We start from the raw sequence: 20,231 nt of genomic DNA, 5'->3' as shown, positions 1-20,231 counted from the left end.
AAACATACAAGGCTATTTCAATCTATCTACACTATCCCTTGATGTTGTCCAGTCTTCTTCAACTGTTTACTGTACAAAATACAAATTGTATCATACAATGAAGATAGTCCCATTCAATCAAATTCTGACTTTGTGTCCAATCACCCTTGAGTAGGCAAAATCCAGCACAGATACCAGATACCTGTAGATGTCACTACAATTTACATATTTACATGTCCCAAATTCCTCTGTGACCCCTTTAGTGAAAAATCTGCTAGAAGAACCTTTGATATAGGTGCAGATGGCCTTCAGGAGAAGTCCAGCAAAGGAAGGCCAATTGGTTTGCAACTTAATCCCTTGTAAGCCATCACCTACACTTATAAATTCAAGGAAGAGTTTTTATAATGACTTCTAACTACAACGGAAAAGATTGGGACATTTTTGGTTTTCTGCACTGAAACCACTCACAACATACAGGTCAAGAGTCAGGAAGCTTTGTCTAATGTATTTTGTAGTTTACCCCTGATTTATCAGTGCTGAGTGTATACTTGAAAGTATTCCATCTCATGAATAAAGCATGTCATGCTCAGCATTTGACATCATATCCCTCATATTACTTTACTTAAAGGATTGCTCTCTAATTAATTCTTATCCATTTGATAAAGGTTTCTCAGCCAAAATGTTAGTGTCATAGCAGTTTTTGGCTCACTGGTAAAATGAAGGTTATACTTTTTTTTTTTATTGATTACACTTTATGTTTTATACGTAGATTAATTTTGTATCCAGCATAGGCCAATTTTGGGCCTGATAAAACTCTGATTTCATTTTATAAACATGTGATGAAGTTACTTTAATAAAGTGTTATTGCGTTTTTAATATTTTGTATGTGGTTGATAGTGAGAAATTTTCTCTGTCAGAAATTTTCCCTTGCCATGGTCTTTTGTATCAATTTGCAACTCTCTGTATTTCTCCTTGTCCCCAAACCAGCTGGCGAGGAGTAAACTATGGTAAACTATGTTGCAAAAATGATGGTAGGTGCCGCACTCAATTCCAGCAGCCGCCCGGTGCTCCAGAGCAGGACCAGCAATCTCACAATGATAAAGCAATGAAATAAATTCTTCAGGCACTGAAGGTGTTAAAGCTGCAGGCAGTTTTAATGAAACGAAAAAAACAGCCACTTTTTGACCTACTATGACAGGGGTTGTCGACCCAGTCCTCAAGGACACCCCCCAACCCCCCCACCCCCCCGTCCCTAAATCCTGGACTGGTAGGGGGTCCTTGAGGACTGGGTTGAGAACCCCTGTACTATGAGGTCTTTGTCAAGCTAACACCACAAAGCAAACATGAGTGTACATATAGCATGACAGGTCTATAGTCGCCATTTGGGCAGTCGGAATCCAGGACAAACCACCCCCATAACCTAACCCAATAATACACAGACACTAAGTAGTATGGGGAAATTTGTCCACAGCTTTATTAACCAATAATTATAATAATAATAATAATAATAATAATAATATCGATAATAAATTAACAGGTAAACATGGGTCATTGCCCCCCATACTCCGCCCCCTCGCATCCTGTTCCTTCGGCTACCATACAAAAGGCAATGACCCCCATATAATAACACATATATACATAATTATAACATACACCAACTTTATATCAAAGTGCCAACCACCATTAACCACGGCAGGGGTATACCCGGATACCCCTGCCCCACCAGGTTCTGAGCCACCTCCAGGACTCGAAACCTCTCAACCACCGATGACCACAATCTGTTTATTCCACCTCACGTTCATCCAGGGGAGCCTATTTCCTCTCCTTCAGCTCCCCGTCCCGCCGCTGTGAAAGAAACGGGTTAAATAAACACAAAACAAACAAAGGGAGGGTGGGTGGGACAAACTCGACCAGGTAGGAAGTTAGAATGACTCACCTAAAATGGCTGCTCATTTAAATAGCCAATCCCACTTACCCATAATTCCAACCCTCGCTTACTTCCTCCTAAGCCCGCCTCCTAACCCCTGTCAAGGCCTTTTTCCGCTTAGCTGCGCTCTAGCTACATGGGGCTACATGACAGGTCTATAGTCGCCATTTGGGCAGTCGGAATCCAGGACAAACCACCCCCATAACCTAACCCAATAATACACAGACACTAAGTAGTATGGGGAAATTTGTCCACAGCTTTATTAACCAATAATTATAATAATAATAATAATAATAATAATAATAATAATAATATCGATAATAAATTAACAGGTAAACATGGGTCATTGCCCCCCATACTCCGCCCCCTCGCATCCTGTTCCTTCGGCTACCATACAAAAGGCAATGACCCCCATATAATAACACATATATACATAATTATAACATACACCAACTTTATATCAAAGTGCCAACCACCATTAACCACGGCAGGGGTATACCCGGATACCCCTGCCCCACCAGGTTCTGAGCCACCTCCAGGACTCGAAACCTCTCAACCACCGATGACCACAATCTGTTTATTCCACCTCACGTTCATCCAGGGGAGCCTATTTCCTCTCCTTCAGCTCCCCGTCCCGCCACAAGCTCAGACCTTGACCCCTTAAGCTGTCTGAGCTCCGCCACCCCGAAGAAACAGAGCCATCCTTATACCATCCTGCCAACCCAAGTTGAGCAGGTCCAAACCCACATCCGAGAGGTGAACACCATCCGAGCGGTAGTATCCTGGCAACCCTTCCTCCAACTCCAGGTGCCGTACCACTACACCCCCTACTTTCCGCACAAAGCTTGCCATCAAGCTATTCACCTTCTTCCTGCACCTCTCCATAGCCCCCGGATCCCGAGCGTGCCGCCACCGGCGCCGCGGGACAATCTCCGACCAGACCAACATTACCCCCGGAAGCAGGCCCCTTAACTTATTAATGTCCTGCTTCATCCACTTCACCAGCCGGCGCTGCGGCGTAAGGCCCAGGTCATTTCCCCCCACATGTAATACCAGCACGTCTGGCGAGTACCCTGCTGCCAGCATTCCAAACAGTTTCCCACAAACATCCCCCCAGCAAAAACCCCGATACCCAAACCAACGAACTGCCAACTGGCCTCTCGGAAAACCCAGCTGCTGGCCTTGCGCTCGAGCTGCGGCCCTCCTCTCGGCCCAGAAGACAAACGAATGGCCCACGATCCATGCCACACGCCTGGGGGGAGAAAACAAATGATGAGGGAAGTCCAACAGAGACCCCTACCCCATCCCCAACCAACACAGCGAAACATCCCAACATAGCCATTAACCCCTCACATCATAACACAAACCTTTTGAATTTGATGGTTCTACACATTTTTTTTTTTTTTTGAATTACGAAACAGTCCCATGCCATTAATCCAATAGACCCAACCGGACATAGGAGCGGAATCTTACCGATTCCCACCTCCCGATCCTCTTCACCACCTCGTCCCCCAAACCCAACCGTGCGGCCTCCGTGGCCGCCCCAATACGGAACGAGTGCGTCCCAAATCGTGCAGCTTGAAGCCCCAACCTGCCCAAGCCCAACCGAAAAACTTTCGTGAACTGGAACCGAGAAAGGGACGATCCGTCAGCATGCACCAATAAGGAGCCCCCCACCGCTGGCCTCCGCGCCAGATACTCCACCGTAGCAGCCACCGGGCACAAAGCCGAGCCTGGCAAGGCCCCCAGTGTCACGTCCCGGCCCACGCCGCGGACGTCCGTTTTGGACCTGCCAAGGTGCATCACCACCTTCCTATCCAGGATACGGACCCCCGACAGTTGCAGGCCCCCTTGCGCCAGTTTACTAGCACTCACCAATTCCCCTACTCGGAATGCCCCAAAAAACGCCAAAACAAACGCTACTTTGAACAGTAAAGCCTCAAACCCATCAAAACAAACCTCATGCAATATACCCACCAAGTCCCCCAGCAGCCGCACCGACACCGGGCGCCTGGTATCCGGCGCCCTGCGCCCCCTGCGATAACCCTTCAGGGCTTGCCTGATGACGAAGGTCTTGGTAAAGTCCTCCTTCCCATGCCACCGAAACCAAAACGCCATAGCCGCCATGGATCTGTCCACCACGGCAGGGGACGGCCCTTTTGTCAGCAACTGACAGGTGTACCACAAGAAAGCGTCCCGCAGGGCCTCCCCGCTGTCCATGGCCAACCCCTCCAGTGACCGTTCCCACAAGCCCCAAACCTTACTGTACGAGGCCCAAGTGGCCGGTGCCAGAGAAGCCTTCACGAGTCCTCCAAGCAGGACGCCCCCAGCTGCCAAATCTCGTCCGGGCAAGCCAGCCCTTCCTTCGATGCCCCCGGCGCCGCCAGCCAGAAACGGGACCACTGAAAACGAGATAGAGCATCAGCCACCTCATTCAAATAGCCGGGAACATGGCGCGCGCGAAAAACAACATTTCGGGACATACACAGCAATACCAGTCGCCTAAGCAGCTGAACCACCGGCTTTGAGGCCGCCGACTGGCGATTCACCGCGTGAACCACCGCCATGTTATCCGAGAAAAATACCACTTTCCGATCACGCAGCCTGTCACCCCATAACGCTACTGCAACGACCAACGGGAACAACTCCAAGAAAGCCAAGTTGCGCATAAGAGGGCTCGAACCCCAAGAGTCCGGCCACCGCTCCGCACACCAGGAGCCCCCGAAATATGCCCCAAAGCCTATACTGCCCGAAGCATCCGTAAAAAGCTCCAGCTCGGCCGACGACTGGCCCTCCTGCCGGAACAACACCGTCCCATTAAAATCCCGCAAGAAGGCATCCCAGATGCCCAAGTCTGCTCGCATGGCCGCCGACACCCGTACAAAATGGTGCGGGGATCTAACCCCCGCGGTAGCGGCCGACAAGCTGCGACTAAACACCCTTCCCATCGGGATGACCCGACACGCAAAATTGAGCAACCCAATCAAAGACTGTAGCTGCACCAGAGTCACCTTGCGTGCCCCAGCAACGGCAGCCACCGCCCCCCGAAGCCTTGCCAGCTTATCCTGGGGCAGCCGACATTCTCCACTCCCAGAGTCAATCTCCAGACCTAGAAAACTCAGACACGTGGTCGGGCCCTCGGTCTTATCCGCCGCCAGCGGAACCCCGAATTGGCCCGTCACCCACTCAACCGTCCGCAGCAGGCGCAGGCAATCCAGGGAACCGGCCGGTCCCACACACAGAAAATCATCTAGATAATGTACAATAAGACGACTCCCTGCTTCCACCCGTATCACCCATTCGAGAAAAGTGCTGAATTTCTCAAAATAGGAGCACGAAATGGAACAGCCCATGGGCAGACACAAGTCCACGAAGTAGGCCCCTTCAAAGAAACACCCCAGCAGGTGATGACAGTCCCGGTGGACCGGTAGCAGCCGGAACGCGGCCTCTATGTCCACCTTAGCCATCAGGGCCCCATGCCCGGCCCGCCGGACCAAATCGACCGCCCGGTCGAAAGATGCATATGACACCGAGCACAATTCCTTAAGAATACCGTCATTCACCGACTCCCCTTTCGGGTATGAGAGATGGTGAATGAGTCTAAATTTACCCGGCTCCTTCTTGGGGACCACCCCAAGTGGGGAAACCCGCAGGCCCTCCAGCGGAGGCACTACAAACGGGCCTGCCATGCGGCCCAGTCCGACTTCTTTGCCCAGCTTTTCCCTAACCACATCCGGGAAGTCCGCCACGGACTTCAGATTGCGCAGCCTCCCTTGACCCCCTCGTCGCTCCTGAAACGGAATAAAGAACCCCACCGCAAACCCCGCCAGGAGCACCGCAGCGTCCGCCCTGTTACCGTAGCGGCCTAGCCACGGCTCCATCGCGCTTAGCTTCACTGGGGTTAGGCCCAGGGGAAGCGGATGCACCCCCTCCCCCCGGCGCGACAGCCGCGCCGGCGCCTCCGGACTTACCCTTCTTAAAGCAGCGGTTGAGCCCATGAGCTCCCCCGCAGCCGGAGCACTCATGCTTGAAACGACAGGAGGCTCCCCATTTGCATTGGCCCTTGTTATAGAGCCAGCATAAGCCCTTTTGTAAGGTGGCCGACGAGGCGGACTGCCCCCTGACGCCGGCCGAGCTCTGAAAGGGCTGCGCTTTTTGCGCCATCATTAGCTTCATCCAGAGCGGCAGGTCCATTTGGTCCCACCGCATACCCGGGTTAGCCGCCAGCCGCTGCCGAAACTGCTCGTCGTACCTCCACCAGGCCAACCCCCCGTAAGTCCGGTACGCCTCCCAAATGCCATCCAAATAGCAGAACAAAGACGAGCACAACCCCGGCGATTTCTCGCCGAGCACGCTAGCCAGCACACAAAAGGCCCGCAACCAATTACCGAAGGACTTCGGTATCTTGCGGTACCGCTTCCTCTTCTCCTCCTCCTCCTTTTTCTCATCCTTCTTATCCTCCTCCTTGAGGTCAATGAAGTCCTCTAACGGGAGGAGGGAGAAAATCTCACAGAACTCGCCCCTCCAAATCTTATCCTTCACGTCCTGTTTCAAATGGACCCCCAGTGGGCCCGCAAAAGATACGTACGCGTGCTGCCTAGCCGCGTCGGGGATACCCCCGGACAACTCAGCCCTTTCGCTCCCAACCTCCCCTACGTCCTGCGGCACCACCAAATCCCCGCCCGAACTAGGCCCCGCGGAATCCCGGATCCGAGAACCTGAAGCCACTGCACCCGGAGCCCACACCTGACCAACGCCGCTAGTGTCACCCCCCGCCCCCAATGAGTGGAGTAGTGCCTGAAGTGTGGTAACTAGTGCGCTAGAGTGTAGTGACCCACTGGACTCACCGGCCAAGCCCCCCGACATCGGAGCGGTGGGGGCTGCAGTACCGATCGCCTGACGTCCGGGAAGAGGAACTTCTGCCGCCATCTCGCCGACCGGGGAGCCCACCCGGTGCCCAGCCTGTGAGGAAGCAGAACGGCTCCGAAATCTAGGACGAGGAGAAGAAGTCCTGGGTAGGGGGTAACGAACATCCACTCCCCTCCCGTCCCGACCCCGGGAGCGCCTGCTCTGCACCGAAGCCTCCCGCTGACCTCTACCACCACGTGGCACCCGGGAACCCCTGGGGCTACGACTCCTTCCGTCTCTACCAGCAAGCCGCCCCTGCTGTCCATACCGAGGGGCTGCCGCACCTTCCCCTGCTGAGCTATCCGAGGGGGAGCAGTGCCGACCCGACCGCCCCCGAGCATCCCGGGACCCCAGAGATCTAACGGGTGAGGGACTGTCACTACTACTCCTGGAACCCGGGCCCCCCCTGCGCCCCTCCACTACGGAAAGACCCGACTCCCGGCCTACCCTACGCCCTTGCCTAGTTACCTCCGAAACCCCCTCCCCCACCCCCTTACCTCTGACCCCTTGCTTGCCAGACCCCGATGGCCCCGAACTACCCACCACCCCTACGGGAGACCCTCTGTCTGACCTGGCCCCCTCCCGGGAACCCCTACCACCCTTAGAACTTACTCCTTTAGAGCCACATTTTCTCTTCGGGGCCCCAGGGCCCTCCCCCTTTCCCACTAAGGCCTGTGTACCCCCAACCGGCTTACTCCCGCCCCCCCCAGTGGCAGAGCTCCCCCGAACAACCTTCCCGCCAAGAGGGCCCCGACCTGAGCCCTCTGCACTTGCCTGATGCCTGCCATGCGGTCTCCCGGATCCAGTCTCCTCATCGTCTCCGCTGTCCGAAGGGGGGGAAGCCCTCCTGGGCCTCCCCTCCGTGGGTCTCGAAGCACCAGGGGGCCGCCCGGCCGCCTCCGACCTGCTAGCAGCCGCGCCCCCGTCCACGATATCCCTTTGCCGCCTAGTGCACATCCGAGGCTCCGTCCGCACACGGGGAGGCAAGGCCTCGACCACGCGGCTCCCGGGCCTGCTGCCGGTCGTAACTGGAACTCCACTGCTACCGGGTACCACTTCACCGGGCCCCGCGCCCGGGCTTAGCCTCCTCGGGGGCCTCCGGGCCCGGACCGGTCTCCCGCCATCGCCGTCCCGATCCGCCGCCTCCGCCAGGGCAGGGCCAAGCTGTGCCCGTAGCCAGTCCACACCTTGATGCCGTGCTGCCGACCTGATCCCTTCCAGCAAACGCTCCACGTCGTCCATTGTTCCTGCAGAGGAGACAAAAGAAATCCGACCAAGCAAAGTCCGCGCACACCGAGGCGAACACAAACTCGACCAGGTAGGAAGTTAGAATGACTCACCTAAAATGGCTGCTCATTTAAATAGCCAATCCCACTTACCCATAATTCCAACCCTCGCTTACTTCCTCCTAAGCCCGCCTCCTAACCCCTGTCAAGGCCTTTTTCCGCTTAGCTGCGCTCTAGCTACATGGGGCTACAATCAGTGCATAAAAATGTCAACCAATAATTCACTTAAGTAAATATCATTAACAAAAGTAGTTAACACAAATTATACAAATTACACAAAACATCTATAAATGCAACAATTCATGACTTACCTCTGTGTGTCAGAGAAGGGAGACACAAAATAATATAATATAAAGATCTAGTGAGATAAAAATTAAGAGTAAAAAAATAAAAGAGTAAAAAGAGTAAAAAAAAAAACGCTTACCGAAGCACCAAAGAATAACTTGCGGTTAAGTGGAGCACAAGAGAGCTTTTTCTGTACTCTGGAACATATAGGAACGGCGCAAGTGCAGTCTAAAAAAGTCTAATCATGAAAAAAGAAAAAAAGTTTGTACGATCATACATACGAACAGCGCTAGATGTTCATACGCACATGCGCACTAAAGTCATACAAACCACCAATTATATTGCGCATGCGTATCCAGGCAATCTGCAGAACGGAAATCAATATGTGCATGCGTATAGCCAAAACTAGGTATACGAAATACCAATAGATCACAGTAAACTGTGATCATAAGCATGAACGGCACTAGTTGTTCGTACTCACATGCGCACGAACGTACAAGCAAACCATACGGACCTCTAATTATCTATGCACGTGCGTCCCCAGGTAATGTATAGAACAAAGATCAATATGCGGATGCGTGCAGCCAAAACCAGGCATACAAAATATTAATAGATACACAGATATAATCTTTCTGCAAGAAACACACCTGAAGGGAAATTCAGCACCCAGCCTATACCATAAAAAGTTCCCACATAGTTATTATAGTAACTTCATTAAAAATAAAACGAGGGGAGTGGCTATCCTAGTGGCAAACCAATAATATAACAATATATATGACAAACATTTAAGCGATGAGGGAGGGAGGTTTCTGATCCTGAAAGGTTCATTAGGTGCCTAGAAAGTTACGCTGGCAAATATTTATTTACCAAAGAAGAATGAGAGCGCAGCCTTCAGCAGCATTATATCCAAAATAAAAGCTGAAACAGAGGGAGACCTAATAATAGGAGGGCATTTTAATGTCTCATTACACACAAACAGAGACAGTACCTCCAGTAGCCAAACATATCTAACAACGACCAGAAAACAAATGCACCTGATTTACACACTTTTCAGTTAGTTGACGGCTGGAGAATTTTAAACCCAGGTGTACGAGATTACACCTATTATTCTAACTCAACTAAAACCTACACGAGAATCGACATGTTCTTGGTTCCCCATAAAACCCTAAGCTTAGTCACATACTCTAATATAGGAAACACAATATAGTCAGACCATGCACCTATTTCACTAACAATATCCATTCTGAACTTATATAACCAGTGGAAGCTCAACCCACATATCCTACAAAATGAAAAAACGCCAGATTACAAATATTAGATAGCATTAAGAATTAATTTATTGATAACAATGCACCAGACTCCTCTCCATTTAAGCAGTGGGAGGCACATACAAGTGTGATAAGGGGAGAACTGATTAAATGGGGAACCAGACTAAACAGAGAAAGGTCTCAAAACAGATGTAGCTTCTAACGGAAATAAATTTATTAGAAACAACACATAAACAAACACAATCTGAGACTGGTTATCACAAACTTAATGCACTCAGAAACGACCTTAAAATCCCGTTGAACACACAAGTTAAAAAATAGCTTGCTATGGACCAAGCAATTGTTTTATACACAAGGGAATACATGTAGTAGAATCCTAGCGCTGACCACATACATACCCAAAATAAAAAACACCACCGGCACCTTGATCCATAGAACTGAAGAGATTGTGAATGCCTTTCGCGAATATTATCAGACGTTATATAACCTCAGAGATACACGAACCTCTAACAGAGATATAGAGACGTACCAAATTTGAACAAACTATCCCCCCCTAATGTGGCAAGATCCCTAGATGAGACAAGACTTTCACACAACTAGAACTAGAGACAACCATCAGGTCGATCCCCCCCAAATAAAAATCTGGGACCGGACGGTACATGTTGGTATATTATAAAACATTCCAAAAAGAACTAGTCCCACAGTTTCTAAAGGCTATTAACTCGCTGGTTGAGGGAAAGCACATACCAAATCTAACCTTGAGGCTAATATAACAGTCCTCCCCAAACAGGGAAAAAAATCTAGAGCTGTGTAGTAGCTATTGCCCCATTTCTCTAATCAATGCAGATTTAAAACTTTTCACTAAAATGATGGTTTACAGGCTGAGGCCATTGCTGTGCGGGACTAGTCCACCCTGATCAGGCAGGGTTTGTGCCATCCAGGGAGGCTAAGGATAATACAACAAAAATTATAGACCTGGCCTTCTGGGCACTTCAGACCCGGACACTGGCCATTGTGCTATTAATAGACGCAGAAAAAGCCTTCGACAGGGTGGCCATTGTACTATTAATAGATGCAGAAAAAGCCTTCGACAGCCTTCATGGGGTGGCTGGATGTGATTTTGTTGCAGCCAACTGCATGGATTAAAGTGAATGGCCAGCTGTCATATCCCTTCAACATTAGGAGATCAAGAGATGGGGAATCTTAAATGGAAACTCCTGAATAAATATCTGGGGATACAGACACTAAAAAAAACTTGGGGAATCTGTATCAGGTAAATTTCTCTCCCTTACTCAGGGATATTAATCAATACCTACATAAATGGAACAAACCATATTTCATCTGGTTAGGAAGAAATTACAATTAATGTCCTACCCAGTTTCCTGTAAATAATATAGGGCAGACAAATGACAAAATATGGGACCCCTGGAAAAAACACAGGAAAAAGTGAAAGAAAGAAAGGGAGGACTTTCTGAACCAATAAAATGTAACCTATGACCAATCAATTGGCCTAGCCCAACAACAAACACAAAAAGTTTAGCAGAAATACCAAACGAAAGCTCTGGTTTTCTTAGTACAGCCTATGGGCATACCTATTTAGCAGCTCATCAACTAGTGCCAACCCACTGAATCTTTTATACAGAAATGAATAGAAACAATATGCAAAATACCGGAAAGTGCTTTAGTTAGTACTGGTTATATATATATATATATATATATATATATATATATATATATATATATATATATATATATATATATACATATATATATATGTGTGTGTATATATATATATATATATATTTTTTTTTTTTTTTTCCTTTCATAGTTATAGTTCAATTGTTATGTTTTGATTTTGAAAATTGTATTAATTTGCATATTAATAAGGATCTAACTAAACTTTTACAAATGGAACAGAGATGCAAAGGTATAGAACAAGGCAAATTGTCATTGCCAACAACACTGAAAAATGCATTTAGTTTGATTTGCCAAATGTGAATGTTGCAACTCTGTAATGCTTATACTCTGTCCTTACTGTAATCTGCTCCCAATGTCAAAGTTATGTAACAGTTATGTAATATATTGTACAGAACGTTGTTATGGTCCTTTATCTAAAACCAATAAAAATGTATAAATGAAAAAATGATATATATTAATAGATAACAGAAGGCTGTATAAAGAGAAATAAAAAGAAAAGAAGAAGTGGACAAAACAAATAATAAATACAAAAATATAAAATAAATAAATAAAACTAATAATAATAAAAAATATAAGAAAGAAATAATACATATACAAAATAAAAGAGTAAATATAAATAAAGAAAAATAAAATATAGAGAAAAAACAAAAATAAATAATAAAATAATAATAAAGAAATAATACATGTAAAATATGTAAAAACTAAATATAAATAAAATGTAAGAAAGTGATATAAAAATAAAGAAATAATTAAAAAAATAGTAAAAATAATAAAAAAACCAATGTCAATGTCCCAACAAGACACACAGAGAGACATCAGATAACACATTATAAATCGATATACATACAGAATAATTAATCAAGAACAATATAAATATATAATCACAAAACGTAATCAGAATATATAAAAAATGTAAAAGGTTATTTTCATGAATAAAGTGAATTTAGCAGACATACAATTTCATATTAAAATTTCTTCTTTAATCACATCAATTTTATATATATATATATATATATATATATATATATATATATATATATATATATATATACATACACACATACACACACACATAAATAACACCCCTATATTATAGTATAAAACATTATGTGTGCCATGATTATATTAATAACTAGCATATATAAATTATAATGAGCACGTGAGAAAAAGTGTCACTGTACAAATAAGATGCATGTGTGATTTACCCAGGGTACACTGACCAATCAAAGTGCATATGTAAAGTGTCACAATGTGACTTAATAAATAAATGAGCAAATCAAATGATATAGATCGAATAAAGTGCCCGTACTTCTATTAGGTGACTGAATTTGATCATTAAACAATCTAGTGTATACTGATCAAAGTGTCATAATAGGACTATAAAATGCATATAATGTAATATAATAATAATTTTTTTTGGCTCACTGGTAAAATGAGGGATACACTTTTTTTTATTGATTACACCTATATGTTTTATACGTAGATTCATTTTGTATCCAGCATAGGCCAATTTGGGGCCTGATAAAACTTTGATTTCATTTTATAAATGTAATTTGATTTCATTTTATGTGATAAAGGTGCTTTATTAAAGTGTTTTTACTTTTTTAATATTTGGTGTGTCGTAGATGATAAACTAGACTAATAGCAGAACATATAGTTATATCTTCTCTAGGCAGTGTCTTTGTAAATTCACCCATTCAAGCCTCTATCTTACTCACAGTGTAACCTGTGTAATGGGCAAGTTCTACTATACAGATCCATTCCCATGTTGAGTTTGTTTGTGGTAGTATAGAAAATAAGCAAGATTTGTCCCAAAACAATAAGTAGAAATTGTCTCATGATGAATGAATGCACATTTTTGGCTAATGTAAGGCAAGTAATTCATTAGATTTGAAAATGCAACACAATGCAAAATACAGATTTGCACAATAGATATTATTGTTTTCAATTGTATTATTGCATCTTATGCAAAATTATGGTCAATGTGGCCATTTTTATGCAATTGAAAATATACATTAAATTGCTAATGCAGTTATTACCAAGTGCTGAAGCTTAAAAAGACCACATGAGTGGGAAAATACATCTCAACTAACCCACCCAAATACACAAAATCAAAAGTAATCTCTTTATTTCCAAAAGTACAATTCGTATTAATACATCGATCCTGTCAGCAATACTAGTGCATCTGAAAATTGAGTGCATTTTTGTGCGAGAAAAATATTTGCATTTGCTGAAATTGATATGCAAGTAGCAGTCTCCTTTACTGCTGCATTTCCTTGCATATTTATACCTCTAAGCAGAATACAATGGTGCAGACCGTCACTTAATTTATGCATGTCTGCCCAATAAATATAGCATGGACCACATTAATCCAAAATGTATTACTGTCAAGTGTGAACAACTATCTAACTTTTAGTTGAAATTGCATTTTCCAAAAATAAAATGATTTTATTTCTGTATTCAAATAAAAAAAAACGAGTTGATCTAACTAAATTTGTGTTTGCACTGAATTTATGTTCGAGTCATCAGGCCACAGGACAGCATGCAGAATGTGTAGAAGAATTAGAAGTGGGAAAAAAATGAAGAAATGTTCCGAATCTGAAACTGATTTGAACATATGTTTATCAGGAAATATAAAAAGGATGTATAGGGAGGTCCAAACACATTTTGAGAAGTCTACTGAAATAAAAAAGAAAAACCGCTTTGCATCAAAGACGGCTTAAGATGTTTTCAAATTATTTCTGAAATTCATTTTAACATGCCCACACCTGACTTTAACAATCTCAATTTCAGGTCAACACCATCTTATTCTTTCTTGCAAGGATTCCCTCATTATTGGGGATACGTACAGCTAGACATTTTTTTATTATTATTTTTATTTTATCTTAATAAACAGTATACAAGTTATATTATTGGTTTATACATCAAAAACATAAATAGATAAATGTACAACTGCTTAGTCAATTCGTTCCACATGATTTGCAAGATGTTATACCGTTGTTCATACATTTACTGTTTCCAACAATTTGTTAGTACCTGAGTGCCATTGGCTGAGTTTGGACCTACTATCTGAAGGTATTTTTGTGCGTATTTGTGTCTAATTTGGCCTAGGACCGTGTACTCTTTGGAGATTTGTGTCAGTCTGAAGGTATGAGAGCCATGGTTGCCATGTAGCTATGAAGAGCTCGTATTTGTGTGAGAGTGAGTACGTAAGTTCCTCCACTTCTTTAATGGACTCTACTTTGGTGATCCATTCTCTTATCGTTGGTGGTGGGCTTTGCTTCCATTTAGTCGGGATTAGGCCGTTGGCCGCAGTAAGTAGGTGATTTATCAGCGTTTGTTCTGACTTTCGTATGTATGTTGGGTATAACATAAATAGAAAGGTTTCTGGGTTGTGAGGAAGCTTATGTCCTGTGATTACATGTATGAGGTCCGTGATTTTCTCCCAATATTTTTGAATCTCCTTGCACGACCACCATATGTGGCCTGTGGTTCCCTCAGTGGTTTTGCATCTCCAGCATAGTTTTGAGGAGTTGGGGAAAGATTTGTGTATGCGGGTTGGGGTGTAGTGCCAGCGCGTTACACGCTTGTAGTTGCTCTCTTGGATAATTGTGTTTTGTGATGAGCGAAAAATAGTTGTGAATATCTTCCTCCATTCCTCTGAGGTTCGTGTGATGTTAAGTTCCTCTTCCCATTTTTTAGTGTATTCTGGGAGGACAAAGTCTGTCTCTGTTTGTATGAGTTTGTGGAAGAGTGATAGATGTCAACTAGACATTTATACACTTACAAACAATCAAACAGAAGGTTTATACACTTACACCTGTAAAGTTTACTCGCTTACACATTAGTAAGACTTTGACCTGACAACTCCAACACAGACTTCTAGCACTCAGAGAGTAAGACTAAATCTCAGTATTTTGCCAATATTACACAATTTAGTCCATTTTCATTTACCCCTATCACTGTCCCATAGGTTCATATATTCTTTCAAAATAACACCACAAATTATCTGGTGTAACAATCAAAGCATATCAAGGAATCACTCAGTGCATGCTCCCTGATTGTAGTGTAGTCATAAATGCCAGACCAAGGTCATTAGTATACAAAAAAAAATCCTCACGTATCCATAGAAACACATACAGCCCTATATATTCGTGTGAAGAAAGACAAAGAAACAAATTACTTCGGGTATTATATTGATAAGTGATCTACTGGGCTAAATGTATTTAATGATAGTGAATTGTTGTCCCATTAACATAGGGAAAAACTTTAATAAAAAAAAATGCAGTATATCAATTGCCATGTGCAAAAGTATATGGGGCATATCTATAATACAATGATATCCCCATGCGTGCAGAGAAAGATTGAAAAGCTTCATTGCTCTCTCTCTCTCTCTCTCTTTATCTATCTATTTATTTATCTTTGACATTTAGATATCTATTGATGTGCAAAAATTAAGATTTTATTTTAGGTAATTTAAATAAAAAAAATGTATTTCAAAGAATGATCACTTAACTATAAAATAAAATAGGCATTATATAATTTCATAAATGCCATATGTGAATATTTTCAGCTGTAACTGACCCAGTTTTTAATATATTTAATAGTTGCTGCAATCACAAATAGACAAATCAGTGTCTGACCTTTTATAACTAAGTTCTCTTCTGTTCTGGTGTTTATTTAAATGTCAGAACTATTTATCTCTCAAGGAAAAAAAATCAATGTCTACCTTATCAAGCCAATTTCATTTTCTATACATGCTACATTTATTGCATAAAAAGAACCATACAGTATAGGAACGGATAATTGTTAACGCATTGACCATACATATGTGAAGCAGAAAAACATACTAGTGCAGTTCATTAAGTGCAGATAATTAGAAATCCGGTCTATTAATTTCCTAAAAAAAAGTAATTTTTTTTTTCTTAAAAGCAAAAGAAGACAAAAACATGATAAAGAGAGAGAACGACTATGTAAGTGTATATGAATATTTCTAAGTATTATGCAAATGCTTTCTGTGACGTGTAGAGTAGAAAACCATTCTGGGTAAATAATCACATTTTGATCAAAGCAATCAGATTGTATTGCAGCATTTCATGTTCACCCTTCTATCTTTCTGCTTAAATAAAAGTGATACATCTTCCTCACTCAATGCTCTTTGCTCACCGAAGAAAAATGACCCTTTTTTCAATTTAAGTTTTATGGAAAGAGTTTTCATAAAGTACAGAAAAGAAAAAGAAAATGGGAGAAAAACATTGGGGGATGCAGTGTAGTACATTACCGTACAATGAAATGAAGTAATGGAACACAAAGTAAAGTAAAGTAAAGTAACCACGGATCTTTGGGCGATCTTACATTTGTACAATTAACTCATTGCATTTTACAGTGTGGTCCTATTATACTATCAATAAACTATCAACTTGGTATTGTAGACAACATATGATTGTAGATAACATAATGGTATTGTAGATAACATATGATTGTAGATAACATAATGGTATCCTCAATGCTATCTGGTGGTAAACACAATATAATGTTTGGTATCATATACAATATAGTATGGGTCATGAATCTCATACATTCACATAGCCTTATCATATGTTATCTTTTATATAACTTGTTAATTTTACTTTATTAAGTATGGTCGATCCATTGTTGCCAGTTATAGTGAGAGGTAGCTATTTGTTTGGCTGTCTGCACTGTCAGCATTTCATATTTTAAGTATTGTCGTACTTTGTGATGAAGTAGTGTTGGGGGTGGACAAGCTGTTTGTTTCCAATGATTGGCGATAAGGTTGCGTGTCGCTAGAATTATTATCAGTAACAGTTGTTTGTCTGGGTGGGAAATCTGGTTAGGTAATAATAGAAAGAGACTGATTGTTGGTACTAAGATCAAGTTTAGAGAACCGACTGTGTTCCACAATTTCTGAGTTTCTTCCCATAATAATAACAGGACATTCCCACCATATATGAGTCATCGTGCCTTTGGCCTTGTCACATCTCCAGCATATATTAAGGAGCCCGGATAGATTTTATGGAGCTTGTCTGGTGTGAGGTACCATCTAAAAATGAGTTTTTATGGGCCTCTATATGGGAGTAGCAAGAAGTAGAACCTTTCAGTGCCAGTAGCGATGCAAGCCATTGTTCATTGCTAAGATTTTGTGGGTTTTCTTTTTCCCATTGTTTTTTGTATTTAAATTCTGGGATAGGGATTTGCTCACATAATGCCGCATATCCCAGAGATAGAGTTTTGGCTTTAACTGGGGTTTTATGGCACCTTTCATACAGTGCAATTAAATCCTTGCCTGGAGATTGTGCTCTATCTGTAATTTTCATTACCTTGTCATCTATGATGCTCTTTAGTTGAATGTAAGGAAATATAAATGAATGGGGTAACTTATAGGCAGTTTGAAACTCTGGAAATTGTATAATTTCCCCTTGTCTACATATATCAACAATGCGGGGAGTTCCCAATTCCATTTGTGCAAAGATAGCCAGGGTGACATAGCGTTAAGCGCCTTTAATGGTGCCCATGGTAGAAACCTGTTGCCAGTTGTGCGCTTTCGGTGTAGGTGGTCCCAAGCTTGTATTGAAAATCTGGTGAGGGGTAGTAGGGTAAGGGTATGGCCTCTAAAACGCTTGGGTGTCCACATGTAGTCTGTTGCTGAGCCTAATGGGCTATAGTCATTTTCTAAGTCTACCCATTGTAGTGTAGATCTAGGGGCGTGGAGTTTAACCGCTGTTTCTAGTACAGCCGCCCTCTGATATGTTATAATATTGGTGACACCAAGTCCTCCTTTCGTTATCTGGGCTTACAGTAGAGTGAGTGGCAACCACGGCTTCTTTTTCTCCCACACATACATTGATAATATCCTTTAAATGTGTTTTCCTAGTGTAGGAGATACGGCACCATTCTAAATATATACAATAATTTCGGGAGTATCACCATTTTAATTGCATTTATCCTACCGAACCATGAGAGCATTACATATTTCCATTTGTGAAGTAGTTGTATGCACATTTGTGGTAGGAGTGATACGTTTTGTGTGATTATCCCCCTAAGTGTGGTTAATATATTTATACCAAGATATGTAATGTGAGTGTGTCTCCAATCGAAGGAGAAATTATCTTTCAGTGTTTGTACTGTGGAGGATGAAAGTCTTAGTGGTAGAGCTTGCGTCTTACTTTGGTTTTGTCAGGGTACCTGTGGTCTCTACCTCCGAAAGAGGTAGAGACTTAGCTGTTCCTCCATCCAGACGGTCTGATGGCTCCCTTCCCCGCGGTCTATCCGGTCATGCTAGGCCGGCCGCGAGGGAGTGACTGCCTTTTACAGCATCTAGGCAGGAAGTAGTCATCAGGACACTCCCCCGGAACAACCTGTCAGTCAATGGCTGCAGGACCAATCAGGACGCCTTGGAGGCGTGGTTACTGCTCTGAACAGGGTATTTAACAGAGCTTCTTTCATTAGCTCATTGCCCTGTCGTGGTTCTAGCTTGTTCTAGTCACTCAGTGCTTGTGTATTCTATTAACCCTTTTGGTTTTGACCCGGCTTGTTTACCTTACTCTGCTTATCTCTGTTACCCTTGATTTGGCTTGTCTCTCGCTTACCTGTCTTCTGTTACCCTCGACCTCGGCTTGTCTTTGACCATTCTATACTGTACTTCTTACGTTAGTCCGGCCATTCTAAGGTCCGGTATACGTATCTGGCTACTGTTTGTACTCTGCGTGTTGGATCCCTGTCCCGATCCTGACAGGTTTAGCTTATAATACGAAATTTCACTGTATTCCTGTAATGTGCGTATGAGATGGGGCAGTGTTCGTGCCGGATTGGATAGGGAGACAAGGACATCATCCGCAAACATTGACAATTTGCATTCCATATTAGATATTTGGACCCCTGTTATGTCATTACAGTTTCATATCTTATCTGCCAGTGGTTCTAGAGATAACATAAATAAAAGGGGTTAGAGTGGACAGCCTTGGCGTGTGCCATTCGTTATCGGGAAATGGGCTTGACAAAGAACCTGCATTGGAGACTCTGGCTGAAGGGTTACAATATAGGGATAGGACTCCTTTTATAAATGCATTGGGAAAACTGAATTTTAATAGGACTTGTTCCATATATTGACAATTTAACCTGTCGAATGCCTTCCCCGTGTCCAGCACTAAGAGAAGGCCCTCCATGTGTTGTGATTCCATATGGGCTAAAACATTCAAGACCTTTCTTGTGTTATCCGACCCTTGTCTGTTTTTCACAAATCCCGATTGGTCATTGTGTATAATACGTGTCAATATATATTTCAGTCTTTCAGCCAGGATTTTAGCATATATTTTCGTATCACAGTTCAAGAGAGATATGGGTCTAAAATTTTGGCACATTGTGGCTGGTTTGCCAGGTTTCGGTAAAGTTGAGACATGTGCCTGTAGCATCTCAGGTGGCATACTGCCGCTGTTAAAGCAATGGTTCATAAATTTCGTGAGAAGGGGCGTTAAATTTCCAGAGAATGTCTGATAGTAGAGGTTTGTGAGACCGTCTGGGCCTGGGGACTTGTGTAAGAGTAGTTTGTTAATAGTCTGTATTAGTTCTGTTTCTGTGATCGGTTGAGTGAGTAGGTCAATTTCGGTTTGTTGCAACATAGGGAGGTTGACTGTGGCTAGGAGGTTTTGTATTTGGGATACAGATGGGGTGTGGGTGGTGTTGTCGTCTTTGAGATTGAACAGTGTTCTATAGTATTGTGCAAATTCTTCCACAATGTCTTGTGGGTTCATTATTTTTCGGTAATCCGAGGAAAGGACCCAGGCTACTCAAGAGTTGGCCATTCGTGCTTTTAATTTGGCTGCTAGGGTGGAGCCTGATTTATTCCTGTGTGCAAAAAAATTG

This window comes from Pelobates fuscus, chromosome 2 (genome assembly GCF_036172605.1).
Source record: "Pelobates fuscus isolate aPelFus1 chromosome 2, aPelFus1.pri, whole genome shotgun sequence".
In the NCBI taxonomy this organism is placed as follows: Eukaryota; Metazoa; Chordata; class Amphibia; order Anura; family Pelobatidae; genus Pelobates; species Pelobates fuscus.
This window is presented reverse-complemented; position numbering follows the sequence as displayed.